This window comes from Prosopis cineraria, unplaced genomic scaffold (assembly GCF_029017545.1).
Source record: "Prosopis cineraria cultivar Desert tree isolate PC_DT_omini unplaced genomic scaffold, ASM2901754v1 PC13, whole genome shotgun sequence".
Lineage (NCBI taxonomy): Eukaryota > Viridiplantae > Streptophyta > Magnoliopsida > Fabales > Fabaceae > Prosopis > Prosopis cineraria.
In genome coordinates, this window is record NW_026555344.1 from 26,123,574 (window position 1) to 26,146,502 (window position 22,929).

At 30.6% G+C, this 22,929-nt stretch overlaps 1 pseudogene; it reads right to left on the minus strand.

Moving 5' to 3' along the window:
* Window positions 1–1,867: 1,867 nt before the first annotated feature.
* Window positions 1,868–22,030, minus strand: LOC129289968 (2-alkenal reductase (NADP(+)-dependent)-like; annotated as a pseudogene).
* Between the last annotated feature and the right edge of the window lie 899 nt (window positions 22,031–22,929).

Here is a 22,929-nt window from a genome sequence, read left to right on the forward strand (position 1 = left end):
TTTAATGTAAGATGAAATTAACAAACTTCATATTTATTAAGAAATGTTGGCCATAATCTTGAAATTGTAAAAAAGTTGTAACTTTTTAAATTTACCTTTCTTTATAATCAATGACCATTATAAATTATTGTTTAGGAATTCAAATGACAATAAATAAATAAGGGGTAAAGTTAGAAAAACTTTAATTACCTAACTTCATCTTCTATTTAGCATCAAAAAAATTTTAAATTTTGTCTTATATTAAGGATTGGAGAGAACATTTAATGACATCTAATATGAGTATGCAATAGTTTGTAACAGGTTGTATGAAAATGTTATATATAACTTTCTAGTCTCTAAGTAAGATACTCTTCTAATCCCTTTTATAAATCATTTCTACTGACATTACCAATACCAATGCAAAAAAAAGTAAAAGGAATAAAAATGTGTAAAATTTCAAATATAAAACATCTAAAAGTGATATCATAGTACTTTTTCTTTCTTATGAAGGGTAATTTTGGAAATATATTTTAAATATTATCTAAAAAGTTGCACCATAACTTATGAATAGTACTAAATAGCCCTATAAACATTTAATAGCACTATGACTTATCAATAAGTATTTTTGTCCTTAAACGTTTAAAAATTCTTATAAATAGGATCAAATAGAAGAAAAGTTCTAATCACACAAAATGCACATGTTTAGCCACAAATTTCATACAATACCAACAGAAATGCAGTACCAAAAAGTATAGTAACATAAAGAGAAATGTAAATGATTACCTAAAGAAAGAGAATAATAGAAAGAGAATTCTAGTCAATTCTCCCACATTTCTCTCAACTCATAAGCATCTTCATATATCCATGTCCTCTTCTAAGGTCCTCAGTTTCTACATAAGCCGAAGCATGCCTTTTCCTCTACATAAGCCTATTGGGTTCCAGCCCATTTCTTGCTTCTTAATCATGCTAGTCTTTCCTTTTTAGGTCTTGTATCAATATTGATGGTGTTTAGCTCCTGACATTATCCTTCCCCATAAGCTTGACCATGTCCTCAAGGTCAAAAGGTGGGTATAAAGACATCATTTCATTATAAGCTTCCTGAGTGGGGGTGTTGTTGTGATCCAACAAAATGAGAACATGAAATATAGAGTGATCTCCCTGTTGCACCCAGCAGGAAGTCACTAAAATAGTCAAAGTGATTTCCCTGGAGCTTCATTGCATATATAGTAAATTATCCACCTCAAAGTGAACTTCAATATGCTTACGATCCAAAAACATTTTCATGTGTGCTTGGGATCGTGCAAGGTGTAGCTTGAGTATTGCAAATAACTCATATCGATAGCATAATTGTTTGTAAAGGTCTAGAGGTATATCCTCTATTGATGTATGGCATAACGGGAGTGGCAGATCTCTATAGTAAACGGCCTTGAATGAGGTCATTCTAATAGATGAATGAAAATCCATTTTGATCATGCATGTGCGCAAATCTCTTTAAAATTAAAAAAAACTTGTGTCCCTTCTTTATAACACTTGTTTAAATGTTAAATTATATGTAAATAACTCTTTAAACTCTTAACACGTTTGGATTGAATGCTTCTAAAATATTTGTTCCATAAGTTTTATATATATGTATATATATATATATATATATGTTTTCATTGAAGAACAACATATATATGAAGCACTCAAAAGAGGTTTATTTAATGCCAATTCATAAAAAAAAATCAACTAGCTAGTAACAAACAATATTTATTTTCCAACATTAATTAGGACTACAATAAAGTTCAAATTCAATCGTCAACAATATCTTCTACATGCATAATCTTATAATCTAACATTAAAAGTCTACTTTTACACATTTTTAAAAATAGATCATAGCAATACTATATCACTTTTGAGCAACAACCAACTCACGTTTTCCAGCATTGTGACTACTGTAAAGGCCAGCCATAGCTAAAAGGCCATTCTCAAGGCCTCAAAAAATTTTTCAACATACACTATCTTCCCATCTTTGATATGAGGTAGAACAAACTCTAAATAATTGGGATAGAGATGATAGTGATCCTCTATATAAAACCCTTACATACGACCTCTTTTAAGAATGAGTTGTGCTAAATTTGTTATGCCTTCATATTGATCAAGATTATATTGTGAAACCATTCCACAAAGAGAGATGCAACGATTATGTCTCATGTTTAAGAGAATTGTGTCAAGTATTTTGCCACCAATATTGTCGAGGTAAAGGTCAATGCCTTCTGGAAAGTACCTATTTTTGCAAATTCAATTCTATTAGCTTTTATGGTGTGTGCATGCCTTGTTTTGGAAGTATATATATAATTTTAGTTTAATATATGTTTATAGATTTGAAAAATGGTTAATATGCAATTGACCCTAAATTATAGGTCTAAGGGCAATTTGAACCCTAAACTTTTAAAAGATACATTTTGAACCCTAAATAATTAAAGTTAGAGCAATTTCACCCTATTGTTAAATTCAAACAAACTTCCATCAAAATGGGGCATAATATGCAACTTTCTTCAAACGAGGGTAGGAGAGAGAAGGAGAGTGAAATTTGGTGAAAATCTCACATTAGGCCTCAATTTTTTAAACAAACTAATAGGCATTTGTTGAAATTTAATGATGGGGGTAAAATTGCCTTAACTTTAATTGTTTAGGATTCAAAATATATTTTTTAAAAGTTTAAGGTAAAAATCGCCCCTGAGCCTATAATTCAGGGTTCAAACTATATATTAGCCTTTTGAAAAATAGAATGGTGTTAAGAGAGAGTGATATGAAGGAATATGATTATGTAAAAGGTCATCTCTTTTCTCTTTGGGAACTTTTTTTTTTTTTATCGAATGCACTAGATATACATTCATTTTTGTTAATATAGAGTATCCTTGCACATATTGACATCATACACATACACACACGCATGTGAAATATAAGCACTAATTTACCTTAAAACTTTTTATTACACACACGTGCACGAACATAAATTACGAACCTTTTTAATGTTGAATTCATATATGAAATTTCCTTATAGTTGAAAGCTTCATTAAACCCTAGCTTGTTCTTCAATAGATCCACCTAATAGTAAAATAAAGAAAATTTGACTCATGAGATAATGAGAACAATTTTTTTTTTTGTGATTTCATAAATTCTTTTTTTATTAAAAATTTATTTATGATTAACTCTACCTATGTTGCATAGCCGGTCCCAAGTATTAGAGAAATAAGTCTCACATACAATAATTAGAAAGTTGATCATGAATCAAACTTAGAATATGTTTAACCAATTACTTAAGCTATGTTAGTAAAGTAGACAATCCTCAAGCATACTAATATGAAACTTGACACCAAGCATGAATAAAGGATAATGGTTGTGTTACGTCTTCACAACTTGTATCGTCTAAAATTTTAATTTAAGGATTTAGAATGGTGTAGGGATTTATTTGGGATAAATGTGAGGGTCTGAATAGTAATTTGGGTAAGAAAATGGAGTCTTGATTATATTTAGCCATAAATAAGACAAAAGGAGGAAAACGCAGGTGTAGATGAGGTTTAGAGGGTCAGGGTCTGACCTTTTGTCTATACGTGCCCAACATGAACAAGACACATGTTGTCTATGTCTCTTCATGGATGTGATTAAAGGGTGCGAATTGCCTTAAGTGGCTATGTCCAATGTCAGGTGAGATTTGGGAATGCACAATTACTATTGACCTTGCTTGTTATATCATATTTGATCTTGGTAGAACAGATCAAATCGTAGGAGAGAAAGAGAAAAGAAAGGAGAGGGAATTTGGGCTTTGTTAAGGTATGCCTTTCCATCTATTTAGAGTCATTTTTCAGGCTCCTAACTCTCAAGTAAGTGAAATCAATCATCGATCTCATATCTACTCATCTTTTTTAGATTTTTGTTGAGTGGGATTTGGCGTTTGTATTGGTGTCCATACTTAGGATTGATTTTTCCAAACAAAATAGGTTTAAAAGAGTTTAGGAGCCATACTGAGTATTAGATTGGCTTAGATTTGTTGGATTTTATGATTATGAAGTGATTAAGGTTAGGGCTTATGATATGTATATATTTGAAGTGGTTAATGACAATTGAATGGTGTAAACTTGAAGTTTGATGACTTGGTTATGATTATATAAATTGGAATTGGAATTTAATTGGTTTATAATCAATGGGAAAGAATTCAATATGATTTTAGGTAGTTTAGAGGTAGTTGACTAGTAATAAATTGGGAAATTTTGTGTAATCAATATTGAAGATTGTTAATTGGAATATGTGATTGACGTAAATACATTTGAAAAAAGAGGTAACCTTGGAATATTTTTTCAAATGCTGATATAATTGTTTAATTTTCTATTATTGTGCACGCGCGCACATACACAACTGTATGAAAATGCTGTTGTGCTTGTTGAGGGCTTGTGATTTTTGACTAAAACTTCTATTGAAACTTTCTAGCATGCTTGGTGTGTAAAATCTCTATTTTTACTCCTTAAATTTAAATAAAAAATTTATAATCCTATTTCTTCTTTTGGATGCGCTTCTTGTTATTTAATAACTCCAATAAATGAAATGAGATTATTGAATTATAGGAATATAATTGAGATGGTAAAATTTATTTTTGGTAGTGAATTGGAAATTTTTAAGAAAATAAATTTTAGAGAAAATTAGGATTTCTTTGCGTTATTTAGGAGTATATTCGGGTTTAAAAAATATTTATAAGGCATTGGAATGATGATTCTAGGTTTGAGACCAAATTTGAGATTTTTGGGTAATTATGATGAAAATTTATAGAATAGAAAAGAGAAAAGTTATGGTATTAGAAATGGTTTGGATGATTGATTATGCCTTGTTAGGGTGTGATTATGTTAGCAGGGGAGTTAGATGTAACATCCCAACAAATTTTCCCATGATTTATTAATCTAATGAAGGTAATTATGTAAATTTAAGTATAATTGGTTTGAAAATAATTAGAGACGACTATTGGGTTTGGCTTTAGCCTTTGAATTGGGTTGGGAAGTAAATTGGTTCACTCAGGCTTAAATTATTGAAAAAAATTAGATTTTTAACCTACTGTACATTATGTTGTAGCATAAAAATTGATACTACAGCATAATTTCTTGAGCTAGCTTTTTTAAAAATGCGAAAACAGTCAAAACTAGTGGTAGAGACAAAAAAACAAAGAGGGTGCAACCAAGAGAGTAATTTTTCTGCTAGGGCATTAACTTTTGAGCATTTTAGAGTTGTTTAGAATTTGATTCTATCTATGTATGCCTTCTTTATCTCTTCTTCTTCTTCTTCTATCTACATGTTTTGGAAGTAAGATTTAAAGATAGGAGATGATGACTTTTGGATTTAAGGTTATAAGTCTGAATCTATTGGTCTAAATGAGACTTGCTTAAGTATTCTACACTTGGTTTAAAAGTTTTTACAACATTATAAGCTTGGGTCATTCATTTTGGACAAACCTTAGACCTCCAAAGTGTGATTTTGGATTATTGGGTGTTATATTAGTGATTATTTAAGTTAATGAAAGTTAAATGGAGTTAATAAACCTAATGATTATGCTTAAATGCATGAGATTGAAATTTTGAGTAATTAAAGTATTGATTAATTGAAGTTGGAAGAGTGTTTATGCTGATTTTAATTATAATTAGTATGATTAGTTGTAGATCAATCATCTTATGCATCATTCAAGCTTAGGTATAGCTTGTAAAGAACCTATTGTGAGGTAAACATTTGACCTCTCAAAGGTTTGAGGTAACCGAGGGAAAATCTAATTTGTATAGTTGTTTGTTAATTAGTTGTTGAACTAAATCGTTTAGAACTTGTTCGGTGATTGAAGACCCATTGGTGGAAATTTTGGCAATGTGATGGATTATGTGTGTGAAATTGTGTTGGATTGTTGAGAATAATATGCATATTTATACATATGTGATTAATGAGGATAATTGAAAGCATGTCATTATGAAAATGATGAATATGTGATATCTAGCATGTGGAGTATAATGGAGAAAGAAAATTGTGTGAATATAATGTGAAGTGATTAATGTCATTGAATGGCATGTAAATTGTCATTTTGTGCATGGAATCATCATTTATGCAGGCATTTGCCTATAAGAAGAGTAGTTGTGTTAAACCCATGTGGTAGTGGTGGCTTGCCATTAGAATCAAAGGCTTCCTTTAGCATCAATTGTTAGAATAAGGAGGTAGTCATTATTCCATGGTTGATTAGGGACTATATCACTTGTTCTTTGAGGAACTCGAATCTAATTAGTTTTCACCAATTCATGAGGAGGCTAGATTAGAGGTACGACACCCTATAGTTGTTAGGATTAGGAAAACTGTGGATCACAAGCGAGTGGGTTCACTTTGGCCTAATAGCTCCTCACAAGTGAAAGGCTGAGTTAGTCTGAGTTGAGGAGGCAGCCACTAAATATCCACTGGTTTCATGTCGAAGGTATCAGGAAGGTATAAGGTTGACATTGATGATGTATTCTATTTCTGGCCACATGGTTGTTATTATTGTGGTCCGGCATGTTTTCTATTAGGGGTGTATGGTTGTTATTATTGCAACCCTATAATGTGCATTTTTAAATTATGTGATGATATATGCTTATGCTAGGTTATATAGTTGTTAGTTTTATGGCCGAAGCTATATTCAAAATATATGCATAACATGTTTACGAAGATATTAATTTCCATTTATATTTATAATTAATTGATATGCAATTGTATAAGTTAGACTAACCTTGGTTGCTGAGTGATTATACTTACTCCTCTTTTCAATATTATAGGAACTAGCTCATCAGGACAATACCGAAGGAAACATTTAGAGGCTTAGGATTTCTATCCTAAATTTAAAGGCCTCGTTTATTTAAGAGTTTATGTGTATAATTTATCTTGGTAATGTCAATTAAGAGATTGCATATTTTTGCTTACTTGTATTATTTGACTCTTGATCTAAGTTGTATATTTTGGGCCCTAGGTTGTATGTGAATTAAATGTGAAATGTAAATAGGGCCAAAATGCTTGTGCAAGAAAGGAGTGAGTATTTTTGTGAATGATGGTGATTTAGAGGTGGGATTACATGATTGAGACCCCCTTTATCATTTTTGATATCAAGGAGTTGAGCATAGAAAATGTGTTCTACATGTTATTGGAGTGTTGTAATGTATTGCATAGGTCTTGTTAAGTCTATTAAGTGTGGTTTAGGGGTGGTTGTGAGCTTATGACACTTAGTTATGATTTTAGATACCCTAGTTATATTTTAAAAGCATAATGGGTAAGTTTGCATTTTGTTGTCTAACTTTTGATTGAGAAATGATTTAAATGTGAAACTAATTCCATTAGCTAGATCTCGAAGAAAGCTTTCTATATATACCTAGATCGCCTCGATCGAATATCAGACGAAGAAATGGGGTGAGTCAGAAATTCGGCTAGAAAATCTGCCATGGCAGCATTTCACTGTCATGGGTTTTTGCATTTTATGCCATAACATAAAACAGCATATTATGCTAGAATCACTATTTTTGCTCTTTTGACTGTAATTTAATATTATCTTACCTTGTATGATGTCTTTGTATACATATTTTCCTCTTATTTTTGCTTATGAAATGGTTTTTTAGCATGTTAAGTTTTTAAAACTTGAGATCCCATTTATGTAAATTTTACAAACTTGATAATTTACTTGGCTTAGTCTTGTAATTACCTCGATTATGGAGTTAATTGTGGATTAATAAAGGAGACCTTACATTAGAAATTTTGTTAGTTACACTAGCTTTAGAAGTAGTATAAATAATAAAATTAGAAGTGTAAGTTATATTCTCTAACTCTATGATTAAAGCTATTTTATTGATTTCAATGATTGAAATTAATATATTATATACAGTACTATGTCATGTGTAGATTGTGGACAATGGAAAAAAATTGTAAAGGGTAAATTATTGATAAATCCATAGGGTATCTATGCTTTAATTTGTAATTAGTGTTGCTTAACATTATTTGTGTGATTATTTAAAAAGTATGTTGAGATGTTTGATCAGAAATTATGTGGATATGTTTATTGAGAAATTGTAGAATTGTAAATATGTATTTTGAAATTTTTTTATTAAGTGAGATGCTATATTATAATATTGTTAGAAATGAGAAAATTACGAAGGTTGTGACATTGTACATTTATGCATTATTGATATGTAAATTGCTTGAATTTTGTTGGAAGTACTGGCAGATTTGTTGTTGTTGTTGATGTATTTTTGTGCCACATGATATGCCCCTATTGGAGGCTCAATATGTGGCTTGTAAGGGCTTAGGTTAGTCTATCTTTGGCTGGGTAATTTAGCACCGAGTAAGGGCTATGGCTCGAGGCTATTGGAGGGAGATAAAGATGGTTGTTTGTCATGCAATATAATATTTCTTGCATTTGTTTAAAATATATTACTTTTGGTTACTTAGCAAGCTAACATATAACTATTTGTATACATTATTATAAATTGTCATTAGTTATTGAGACATTTTAGTCTCACCCTATGGTGGTTAACATTTTCAGGAGAAGAGCCAGATGTGGCAGTTAAGGAAGCCCTTAAGGTTCAGTAGTATGGAACCATTTCCTCCCTTTAGGTTTGAATTTATGATATTTAATAATGCATTATTGATAATGTTCAAGGTTTTTTGTTATTTATTGAGCATATAGGCTCATGTTTGTGATCATGCCTCTTTAAATAGATTATACATGTCATATATTTTAGGATGACTATAAATCTTGAATTATTGAGATACATTTTTGTACTTATTAGGGGCATTGATAAGATTTGATCATGTGGGCTGGTTTAGAATAGCATGATGGCTAGGTCGTGTATTTTGGCTTGCTGTTGAATTTGGTCAATTGATCTATTTATGGATATTGGCTTTGGTTTGCATATGTAGGGAGCATAAGGATAGAAAAATGATATTTTAGCCTAAGCGACATGTGGGAGGATAATTTTATAAAAAAATTATGTTGTACAGACCAAAGCCAAATGGTAGATGATATTGTATTAAGGTCCCTTTATATAAATTATGTTGGGTGACTATAATTTAACTATGATTTCCTTGGTATTTAAACAGCAGAAGAAATGATTATATATTATTTGGAATGTTTGTGAAATAGTAAAAAGTCTTTGAAACACATAACGGCTTCTAAATTTCTATGTTATTTTTATTTGTTATAGTTTTTAACTTATGCAGTATTGAATGGGCCTTTCACACTTTCTTTTGATTATAAATAGTTGGGATCCTAATATTTGAAATGACTATTTAGTAATTTAAATTGTTTTTTCTTAACCATGATAGTTTCTACTCATCTAGATTGTTTCATTCTATCATGATAGTTGTTTGAAAAGAAAAGTTGTTTCATTTCTTTCTATCATGGCATTCCTTTAAAAGTTGGGTTGTTTTTATAAATTATGTTTTACTCCTTTCTACCATGGTAGCCCCCCCCCCCGTTTTTTTTTTACCATGATGATGCTTTCAAGTCAATGAATTGTTTTTATGACGGAATTAATTGACTTTTATTTACCATAGTATACTCCTATCTACCATGGTTAAGGTAATTATTTGGGAAAATTTTTTGAGTTGGATGAAAGTTGGTTTAAAGCTTTTCAAGCATGCTTGTTGATTCTAAATGATTTGTGAATGTGATTCAAGGAGGTAGTAAGGTGTTGATTGATGTGATTACAATATTGGGGTTGAGATTTAATTATTCTAATTACCAATTAATACACCTCCATTATACACATAGTGGTTGGATTTCCTTATTGTTTCTTATTTACCTATGTTGGTTTGGGAAGATAGGCAGCTCTTTTTTAAGAAGGGGAGTTTTACTCTGAGGCAATGCACTAGTGCAACTCAATGTAGACTTTAGCTTGGGGTAATAAGGAGCAAGGGAGCCATAAAGAAGAGGTTGGGTATCTACATTACTTGTTTATCTATTTAATTGAACTATGAAATGTGTTTTTAGTGGAAAATTGCATTCCTTATTATGTAAAATGGTTTCTAAAAGGATTTATGAAGGTTGTACTTATTTGTAAACTAGTTTTAAATAGCACATTGGCATAGGTTAGAATATCTAAATGTTTTCGAGACATTAGATCTTATATATTGCTTCTTATCATTTTTCAAGTAAGTTGTTCGATAAGTTACAAGGAAGGCATTAGAATAGTGAGCTTAGGCTCTTGATCCCATATGGTTTAGCACAAGTTATAATTGTTTTATTATTTTGTTTCCATGATTAGGAACAATTCATATAACTATTTTATTTAGGATAAATGTGGGATTTGATTTGAATTGTTGAAACTATTTAAAATGGGGGGTTTGATGTTGGGTTATAAATAGTTTGAGAATGAACTACAAAACTGGAGATTTTAGGCTGAGCCTATGTTATTTAAATGGTTATATTAAGTCTAGAATGTGATTTGTTTGAGACACTATAGTGTTAATTTCTAGGCTTGTCTTGGACTGTTGGTTGGGCTTCAACTACCTTAAGCCCATTGGTGATCATTATTGGGATTCCTGTTGTATTGTTTGACAAGTTTTTGGAAATATTGATGAAAATATGTTGCTTTATTTGAAATTATTGTGAAACATGTGGTTAAAATTTAGGTTGTTACACAACGTAAAATTATGCCATATCTCACATAAATATTAATAGTAGACCCTTTTATGTTAATGTTAGGTCATTGCCCACAAGCAACGTACTAGTACTGTGTGGCTTAAGTATAGTGACAAGTGAGCAAGAGCCTTTACATTGGCACCCAAATGTAATATTAAATGAGCAAGGGTTCCCATATTATTTTGGATGGATCATTTAGAATGTTTTAGAGCTTGTAATCACTTGGTTAAGCTTCTTATCTTCCTTCTCTCCCTCTAATGCATTTTTGAGCTTGTTCTTGAGTTCTTTGAGGCTGTGTTTAGTTTGAAGGGAAGGAAGGGAGGGATGGATCCTCCCAATTTAGGGAGGGGGGAGTTTTTAGAGGCAAGGGGAGGAAAAATTTTTAAAATTTCCCTTCCCCTCCCCTCCCCCCAACCAAACAAGCTCTGATTGGAGTCCAAAAATGATTTAGGATTTTCACTCAAGATTTTGATTCATAGGTGTAGTTGGGTGTTTATTTATGTGGCTAACCATTGGTTTAGGCCATAAATGGTGATTTAGGATCTTAAAGTGGGTTTTTAAGTAAACCTTAAAGATAAATGACTAAGTTAATGTCAATTAGAGAGCTTAATGGTGTTGTTTAGACTAATGAGAATGTCTAATTAAATTATGGAAAGTTTAAAATGAGGCTAGTTGTGGTTGAAAACCATAATGGGATGTTAGGTTAAGAATTAGGTTAGACTTTAATTAGAAGTAATTAGTGATGATTAGTCATTGATTTAATTAGTGATAATTAGTCATTAATGATGATTAATGTATTTGAATGTAGATTAGGACTACATTGGTGTACTTGAGCTTGTTGGAGGCTTATTTGGATTGATACGAGCACTCTTAGTTTGGTAAAACTAAGGGTTGAAATAAATGAAAACTTAAATTCTTATATATGATTATTGTTTGTGATTATGAATATTGTAAAATGTTTAAAATGTATTTTACTATGAAATTTACATGTCTATGTTTTAGAAAATCTTGTAAAGTGGGTGGTATGCTATATTATGCTATTGAAGTTGTTAAACGAAATTTAATATAAAACTCAAGCATGTTGTTGTTGATTGTTAAAGTTGAGCCTGAGTTATGATAGTGTGTATAATGAATATGAATTTACACCTTGGCATGATCATGATTGAGTAGGAGTTTGCTCTAAGGAAAATAGTGATTACAAATCTACATGGTAGGCCTCCATTAAGAGTGGTGCTTGCTGGTTGGCATCTTTATATTTCAAATGCTTAGTTGTCGTTATCCTTTAAGAAGTGGTATAGGTTAGGCATTTCTTAATATCATTAGTTTCTTATGGGAGATGATTTAGGATTCAAGAAAGGTACAATCCATGGTCTAATAGTAAGGGCTTATTTGGTTTAAGTCCTTTGTTTTTTTTTTGTTTTAAGAAAGTTTCAGTGCAATGTAATAGGATGTAATGTAACCTTAATAACATTTTAGAATGGAGAGATGGTAATGGAGTGTAATGAAGATTTATAGGAAGGGAGATATGAATGAATATTACTATCATTTAGGTAATGATGTGTAATAGTAATTACCATGAGTCTACCTAAAAAGCTAACCACTCTCTTAATATTGATACAATATCTAGTACCATTGCACATGTGAAACAAAATTGAACTAAATAGGACGTAAGTATGGAAGCTTTTAGCTAGGTAATCCCTTATAATTGGAGAGCTTAAGCTACTCTAGTCACATGGGCTATTCCTATTCATATTAGTAGCCCATGGATTCAATCAAAACAAATAGGGAGAGTAATAAGTTTGGTGTATTGATCATGTGTATCATACATTGTTAATTTGCATGCTTAAATACTTGAATGATCGTAATTTGAAATGTGCCCACTTTGCATGCTTATGATTGCCACACTTGTATGTGCTTAGGTTTTTTTTTGGTTATGGGATTATTATCTTACTCCTATAGTTTAATGTTTTATAGGCGAGAATTCGATTAAGGGAAAAGGGAAGGCCTTGGAGGCTAGAGATAGTTCATCATATTGTGATGTCTAATTTAATGTGTATATGAATCCATATTTTCCAATTGGGGGTCAAGTTGTGCTTATATTTGTATTTACCCTTAAACTTTAAATTAAGCATTTTTTGACTGTCTTGGCCATGGTAGGGTTTAAGTCTTTACTTTGACTTTTGTGGATGCCAAAGCAGTTATGCAGGTGTATTTAAATATCTTATACTTGCTTAAAATGCTTGGTTTTGCTATTAACATGAATTGAGATTTTTCACATGTTTTCATCCTTGATTATGGCTGTGGGGTGGTCAAATATTGAATTATGAGTTGTATGATGCATGTGAATGTTTGAACAAGTGTACTAAGACCTACTAGGTATGGTTCAAGCCTGTGTGTGGGCTAATGGCTTGTGGTATGAGTTTTAGACACTTAGTTGATTGTTTAAGTTTGAAGTTGAGTAACTGTGCTTGGGTTTCCAATTTCTTTGTATGATATTAGGTTGATGTGAAATAAAAGCCATTGGGTATATTATGAAATTGTCAACATGGGACCACTTGAAGAACCTCAATCAAATATTTGAGTAAAAAGTTATGTGTGCTAGAAGTTGAAATTCAATAATTGTCATGATAGTTGTTGTAACACTTGGCCCGAGTGTTATCCAAAAATTACACAATTTAAATAAACTAAGTGTGGTTAAGGAGTTAATCCTAAAACTAACTTAGAAAATAAATCATTTAAATTAATAACAACTTACATAATAGAAAAACACACGTATAAAACCTCTTAGAAAAGTATAAAGGATTAATATGCAGCGCACGGAAGCAATTAAGGCAAACAGGGACAGTTAATTGATGTCATGACAGCATTAATTTTGTTATCATGACAGCCCTCCCGGGTAAACTTTCGGGAGGTGCTGATTCATCCTCTGCTCCGATTGAAGTAATTTTAAAGCTCACATGTTATATTCAAAGGGTACTATAAGCGTACCAAATTTCAAAAAGATCTAATGGTCGGATTAAAAATTAGACATGTTAAAAGTGTGGTCATTTTTGCTATCAAAAGCTGTCATGACAACACCTCTGAACTAACTTTCGGGGTGCACCATTTCATCATCCGACCTCTGATCAGAGCGATTCTAAAGCCTACATGTCACTTTTAAATAGTACTATTAGTATATCAAATTTTGGAAAGATCTAATGGACGGATTGAATTTCGTGCATGTTGCAACATTATTAAGTTGTTGTCATGACAGCAAAAGTGCTGTCATGAAAGCTCCTCTGGACCAAATTCTGAAGTGCACTATTTCTCTATGTGGTATCAGATCGACATGATTTCAAAGCCCACACGAAGCTTATAAAAGGTTTTACTTATGACCTAAATTTTAGAGAAATCCAACGATCAGATTAAGATTTGGATACCTGGATTCAAAAGTGCAGTTTTTTGGTAAAAACCATTTTCAAAATTGTCCAAATCTCATCCTAATGGCCACAAACTTGTGGAAACACTTTGGACACGTCAAATAGGACTAAAAACACCTGATAGAATATTTAAATGATAGAAAAACCCTTTATATCAAAATTTAACCACCTGGGTGCCATTTTCTAAAATGGACCCTAAACCTCTAAAATGCACAAATCACACAAGAGTGGCCAAAAACTATTCCAAATATCATATACACATATGAATACATACGCTAAACATTTTCATTTGGCTCAGAGATTTCTGTAGGGCCTATGCACCCACTCTCTCTATCCAAGGTGTATGTTTGCCCATAGCACACCATTTGCAATACAACCACTTTGCATTTTCTTGTGGAATCACATATATACCAAAATAAATATTTTCTTGTAGTAGAAACTTAGTCTACTAAATAAATCCATCAAAACCACACACCATAGCCAAGTTTCCTAGCCATAAGTCTACAAGAAAACAAAAATTCATACACAAGCCATACAATCCACACATACTCACACACATATACATAATCATATCCTACTGGCACCCTAATCCTAAATACATTATAATAGATTTGCTCAAAAGAAAGGGGTTGTAGTTCTTTATAATTCACAAACAACCTCTAGCTCTGCTCCTTTTTCCGTCCTCCACTGGTTCCTTCGCCTGGACTTGAAAAGATTGAAAAAAAGGGATGAGACAACCACATTTTCAGTAATACAGAAATCGATATTTCTTATTACAAGGAAAGCCATGGTCAAGTAAATAAATAATAGATTCAAAATAACATATAATTAACCAATTAAGATGCTTGAATGCATGAGATAGGCCGATATAGCCTTTCCTGACCAATAAAATGCCCCTTAGCACTCTTTAACTTGTAGGTAAACCTTGTACCCACTGTACCTCCACAGGCACAACATATAAACCAAGGCATGATCTGATCCACCAAACCGCCTGTGCCCCTTCAACGTGAATCCTGAGCAGTCAAAGCTAACTCCCTCCCAGAGCTAGCCCGACTTACTCTCCATGTGAGGGCTACCTTGGCCTAGACACTCAACCTCATATTTCATATGCCGGATTCTCGCTCCCACTGAGAGGTGTCGAACACTTACTCTACTAACCACTTTAGTGTATTGAGTCCACAATACAAAAGGCAACACTGAGTACTGACAGCGAGTCATAAAATATCACAAGACCACATCTCCCCATTGGTGAACTCCCATCGAGATGCCTCCTACCATTTTCTACCTTTCTCAAGTATTGGCCACTTCAACACTCAAGGTAGTATAACACTCATAATTCATCCTTTAAGCGGTTCCTTAGCCTATCTAAGGTACCAAACCTAATTGCATTTCCCTAAGTGCAACTCTTTATTTTTTATGATCACAATGCATGCTAATAATCTTATTTCCATAAGTAACATCAATATTAAATAGATAGTAAATATAGATTTATTAAAGCAATACCCCATAAACCCTTCTAAAACACATTTTATTTGCATTCAATTGTTTAAAACATGTAATGCATGCTAGATAATATTATCTACTCAAAAATAGCTAAACAAAGCAATAAGAAATATAAATTCCCCTGTTACCTCAATCCTTTGATACCAAAAGAGTTCCTCTTGTACAAAATAGGACTCGGCTTATTCCTTAACTTCCGAACAAATTTCAACAACAATCCCTACAACATATAAGTGATCTACATCACTTATCATGACAAATAGCATTAATGAAGACTATAACTCATACCACACAACTTGGGTCAATGAGTCATAATCCATCCTAATGGTCCATATATTAAACCAACCATTCACATAGTATCACTTAACCATCAAAATTATTTATTAGCCATCACTAGGCTAATTTCCAATTTATATAATTTTTAATCAATTAAAAACCTTCACTTAGTGTTACCAACTTTCACCATTAGCCCTTATAATGAAAACCAAACCTTAATTTAAATCTTATTGGGCTCAAATGGAAAAATTATAACTAAATCAATAGACTTAAATCATTAAGAGCAAAACCCAATCTCTTGGGGTTTGATTTGTGCCCAAAACACTTCTTTTCATCCAATTATCCACTCAAAACATTAGAACACTATATAGAAACTCAAAACATCCTCCCTAAGATCCAAAGAAACAAAAGCTTACAAGAATAAAGACTTTGGGATCAAAATCCAAAATTGCCTCTTCCAAAAATTGAAGAAAATCAAGAGGAAGGAAAGAGGATTGAAGTAGGGAGTTTACCTATCGTGTAGCCGAGCTGGCAACGGTCATAAAGCCTCCTAGATCCAAGCCTAACTCCCTCTCTTTCCCCTCTCTTCTTCCTCTCATTCTCTCGTGCTCTTTGTTCTTTTTTTTTTTTGTGTTTCCTGTGTTCAATTTCCCCTTAAAAAAAGCTTATATAAGACTTTGGAAAAAATTACAAGAAAGGGCCCAACATTTTTTATTATAGCACAAAAGCTCATATCAACTTTGGTAATTTTTTTCATAGTTAAAAATAAAATAAAACCCAACTTTTGCTTAGTAAAATTTAAACTCTGGACCTCTATCAAATTATTCTAAATTTTAATTTAATTATAGATATTTTATTTTATTTTTAAAATAAATCTGAGTATTAAAATTTTTGAGATGTTACAGTTGTTGTCATGATAGATAAGCTGTGACTTATAATGCCTTGGCCACAGCTTATGTATCTATAGAGGAGTTGGCTACAGCTTACTGATTTCTGGTCATGGCTTGCATGCTTTTGTGTGCAGTTGGCTATGGCTTACGGTTTTTGGCTATAGCAGATTGACTTGTTTGGATGAAAATAATTGTTTTGACTCTTTTTTTGACTTATTCCAAAGCTCATTTAACTATGATGCTTCCTAAATGTTTTCTACTCTTATTTATAAGGGTTAAACAACCCTTTAAAATGGGTTTTGATATTAAATAGTTTGTGGGATCCCATTTCCTAAAGATGTCCAAACTCTTTAGCCAATTTCCATGGTTTATTGAAATATGGATATTCTTTTCTACCATGGCAACTTTGGTTAATGATTACTTTTATTTTAATTGCCATTGCAAAGTATTTAATTAAAGGTTTAGTGTATGGATAATTATGTGGTTGAAAGTAAGGGCCATGACAGGAATCATTTGAATGAAAGAATTTGGAAATCTGGAGAAAGTGCCAATATCTTATGAAAGGATATGGATGAGGAGGTAGGAAAGGTTGCTAAGAAATTTTGTGGAGACTCAAAAGTTTATGGATTGAGAGATAAAGAGTTTTAATTGTGGAATGAGAACTTACAAGAGAAAGTCAAATATAAAATAGAATATTTTAAAGACATATAGTTGCGCAATAACACTGAAAATTGGATAAAGTATCATATGGCTTAAAAAGGAAACTAAGAAAGTAGTGAATAAAGCAAGTTCTAAAAGGAATCAACTTGGTCTTGGCAAAGACCTCATTGGTTTCTTAGAATTTTCAGAGCCATGTGGAACCCATGATTCATTCTACTCATCCTATATATAGCTTGCCACCTATAAATATTTTTGGCCGAATAGAGTGATTTAACGATCAAATGTGGATGTGGGTGTTGGTAGGGCTACATTGCACTCTTTTTTGTAAATTTTGAGGTGACATTACTTAAAAAAAATTATGACATTAGGCTTCCTTCATGAAAAAATTTTAGAACATTTTTGCCATTTAACCAAAGTTTTAAATCCCGTAAATACAGGCAGAGAAACACTAATAAGAACGTTCAAAAAAGTTAGTAAAAGAGACTTTTTAGTCAATAATATATTAAAAAGTTTGGTTGTTGACAAAGTATAATGATGCCATGCAATCTATATAATTGATCTCATCTAATAAAGTAAAACTTGTTGCAGTATTGGAAATGAAGGGATAACAAGGCTGGGATGATATATGAGTGCTGGTACCATTTCCTTATTTATAAAACTAGAATACATGAAAATTCAATATAAAAAATATGAAATTTATGATAAATTCTACTAGTCAAAATAAACAGTTAATGTCATTCATTGTTTAGACTACGTTAAATACAATAAATTTTTGAATAGATTTGGTGTACCACATACATGGACCATCTAATAAAATTGTATCAATTCAATTAAATAAAATATTATGTATCATTATTTTTAATGACTTTATTTTTATAATGAAATATCTATTTAATTTTTTGTCATTTTTTCTCTCTATTATCATTAATGTAAGAATTAATTTATATTTAACAATATCTATATATCATGTTTTTATTAAATAGATCATGTGGTGTAACAAATTTATCTAATAATTTTTCCCTTAAATATATTGTGTTAGAAACATACCTTTTCTTGACTTCCTGCAGTTCCAACAACATAACAACCACACAATTTTGCCAATTGGCCAGCAGTATGACCAATTGCCCCAGTTGCCGCTGACACAAGTACAAGGTCTCCTTTCTTGGGGCGTCCCACTTCGAACAAACCAACATAAGCAACCATACCATGCATCCCTGTGTTTAAAAGAAAAAAGCATAATAATAATAATAATAAATAATAATAATAATTATTATTATTGTTATTAGTCATTTGACCCCTATAGTATTATTGCAATTAAAATTCAATTACTAAATTCTGACTCAATTACCGTAACTTAATCCTTGTAGTTTTCACTTGTTTAAAACTTAACTCTTAAATTTTGATTTGGTGCAACTCAATCCTTATGATCTATAGTTATACTCTATAGTTATAACTATTTAAAATATTATTTCTTAAATTTTGAAAAATAAAATTATAAAAATTAAAGTAAATTCTTGAAACTTAGGGATTAATGTTTTAAATTGTTAAAATTATAGGAATTGAGTTATATAATGAGTTAAAGTTTATAGACTGAGTTATAATTGAGCTAAACTATGAAGACCAGATGATTAAGTTTGTTATAATTATAATAATAATTCTCTTGCAACCAATGCAAATTGAAATTGTTACAAATAGTAGTTTGATCAAGTGATGAAATGCATTCGATTTTTCTCAAGCAAGATCGATAGCTTCTTCTTGTTTTTTTTTTTTTTTTTATGATTATCAAATTGAGTTAGATTTGAGTATCATTAGATTCTATTGAAAATAACTCTTTTAAATACGGTCTTATTACATCTACATAAACTTAAACTTGAGTCCTCGCATTTAAATGGTTATAATTCCTTCCACTAAACCTAACACTTATTACCAAATTGGCAATTTTAATCTTGTAGGGGGGGGGGGGGGGGACGTTACATTAAGAAGGTTATTTTTAATTGGGTATTGTTAGTCCAATTGGCAAGCCCATTGTATTGTCATATTTTTATTATTTTAATCTATAAAATATCACAAGATAATATTGAAAATATATTTCAATACTGATCTTTAAATTTTTAAATTCATATATTTTTTAAATAAAAGTTTGAGTGTTCTACATCATTTTAAATATTTCAAAACTATATTTTATATTTTTTAAAATAAAAATAATTAATTTTAAAGTAAAAAATTAATAATTCAGGTATTTGGACCAGCTCAAAGAGATTCGGGTTGGCTTTAGGTATTTAAGTTTTTTTATAAGTTTGGGCTTATTCAGACTAACCCAAATTAAGCCCAATCTGAATATACTTGGCTAGCATGAACTATTTACTTTACTGATAATACTTGATCCCGACATAATATGAGATAATATATATATATATATATATATTGAAATTGTCGAAGAGATACACATTAACATACCAAGGATTCCAGCATAGTAAGAAAGTGGGACCACGTTGTTGTAGTCAATTTTGAAGAGGAATTGACCTGCTGGAGAGACCAGGCTACACTCTTCCTACATAATATTGTTCCAAACAAAATCACCTTTCATATAGTCAGCATGTTGAGATTCAACAACTTTAGCCGCTCCATATCCAAATACTGGCTGCAATTCTTAAAAACAAATGTTAGTAGTTGCCAACAGATAGAGTCACAGTGATTCTCAAGTTAAACAAAAATATATTTTTAATTCTTTAATTTTATATAAAATTTTTTATTTATTTTCTTAATTCTATAATGTGTATTTTTAATCATTTAATCTTGATATTGTTAGTTTTAAGTGATTATTTTTTTGCTAATGAATTTTATTTTTAAGAAAAATTATATTTAATAAGTTAACATTTGAAAATATTTTGTCAATATTTAAAATTTTAATATAAAATAAAATCTCATATAAATTTACAGGACTAAAAATATACTTTAACCTTCAAATTATTATAAAATTTTAGTTCTTTAATTTTGCTTCAAGTTTAATTGATTTTATTTGATTCTAATTTAATCTTATAATTTTATCGTATCCTTTGGTTTCATCTCTTATATTAAAGGACTAAATGAGAACCTAATAAAATTAAGAGACAAAATTTAAAATTAAAATAGATTATTTAAGGTGGTTAAATTAAAACCAAATATTGGGAAAAAAACCAAATAAAATTAGCATACGAAACTAAAATTAAGAAAAAAAATTGAAGAACCAAACTTAAAGTAAATGACGTGAAAGAATCAAATAAAAATTCAAAGTTAAGAGCGTGATTTTAATTCTTAAATATTATATAAGATTTTTGTTTGATCCCTTAATTTTAAATTTTTTTTCAATGTTATTATTAGTCTCAAATGATAAATTTTTGTATCAATTATTATTATTGAAAAAAATTAAACTTAATATGTCAGTATTTAAAAATATTTTGTTAACATTTAACAGTTTGATGTCAACATTATTTTATTAATGAAATTAACAATATTAAAGTTAAATAATTAAAAATATATTTTTTAAAATTAAATTACTAAAATAAAACTTGATGAGAAGTTAAAACACCAAAATATCAATCCAAGAAACGGGCTTGGCTTCTCTTCATTTTCTCCCCTCTTCATTTTCTCTTCACTTTCCATCTCAATCATTGAATTTATTTTTAAATGGTTGAGATTTGATGTTTCATAAAATTATTTTTAAAAATAAATATAATAATAATGTTATGAAACATCAAATCTCAACCATTTAAAAATAAATTCAATGATTGAGATGGAAAGTGAAGAGAAAATGAAGAGGGGAGAAAATAAAGAGAAGCTAAGTCTGAAACTTTTCTACACACAAATTTCTTTCATATTTCTCATCGGAAAAAAACAATAAATTTTCTCTTGAAAATTTCTCTTTTCCTTATCGCTACATTTTGTCACGAAAAATTATCTAAAGCCAAATGTATCCCTGATCCATTTTGGAATTGGTTTCGGTGCTTATAAGGGGTACGTTGAACACCAAAATCTGGAATGAATTTAATCTCAATAGTTGATATTTAATTTTTATTTTTTTTAAAAAATGTTATGTTAATGCATGCATGAATCAAAATAGAAACAAAAAAAGAAAAAAAAAAAAGAACTCTTAACTATAAGAAATTATTGACAAATTTAAATAGTCCAAATCTAATCACCAAAACTTAACGCGAGAAAGAAGCAAAAATACCATTGCTTATAACTGCAGATATATAACAAACCCACTTTCTGGTCTTCTCACTAGGCTTATAGAATAAATTTTTAGCAGTTAAAAGAAGAAACCATGTTCCAGGATCATAAAAATCTATGGATTCAATCTCATTATCCCTCAAATTTAAGAACAGATATATAGATATATAGAGAGAGAGAGGAGGGGAGGGGGAGAGACTCACAGAACCAGGAGTGAAATGAAAACCAGAAAGACCTTCCTTGGTCATCAAGTGTCGAAAGTCTGGATCACAGGACAAGTAAAGATTCTTGAGCAGAATCTGATTCGAACCTTCTGGAACCTTCAGCTCCATGGAAGCCTCGACCACTTTTATGTCGGATTCTTTTGGACTTCCTGATATTAGGTAGTCCCTCAGAACCACCTGCTTGTTCCTCACTGTCGTCTCCTCCGTCGTCATTTTTCTGTATTGTTCTCTGCTTGGTCCGGATCTGGGCAGCTTAATATGGGAAGTCGTGTGATTTTAAAATTGAAAGAAACAATAAGGACAAATTTATGTATTATCTCATACAAAGGACTTATTATAAAAGGCTCGTGAATTTTGAAAACTATAGTTAAACCCCAAGGACTTGATTGTAATTTGGATTTTAATGAAAAAGACTTCTATGCCTTGTTTATTCAAAAAATAAAATAAAATAAAATAAAAACCTCTTCAAAATTACCTCTGCCTGCAGCTCACTCCTACTATCATGATTCATTAACATCTCCAATGTAATAAATAATGACCTAGTAATTTTAATAAGAACTATAATTTATGATATTTTAAATATAATTTTATTAATTTTGGGGTATATCTCCCTTGTACTAAAAAAAGAATAGAGAGAGATCAATCTAACATCAACATATTGCACTTAGCTCCCTATTTAAAAAGGGAAGAATTTTATTAAAGATCTTTGGATGTGACATAATTTTAATTAAGATTTAAGAAAACAATAAGTCAGAGTAATGAAATGAAATAAATTTTTTTAGTTATATTTTCAAAATAACCTTAATATTACTAAAACAAGAAGTACTAATACTAAAAATTTTTATTTTAATAAGAACCAAGCATTTAACTTGGTTGATATGTTATACAATCAAGATTTTTAGTATTAATGCTTGGCTATTTTCAAAATAAGCAAGCATTGATGATGTATTCTATTTCTGCCCATATGGTTGATATATTATACATTCAGTATTTATATAGTTTTTATTATTTAAACACAATATTTGAATCAAGTTGAAATTTTTAGTATTAAGATAAAAATGATGATGGTGTGGGTTTGCTTTTTTTTTTTTAATTTCTTTAGCTTAAATTGA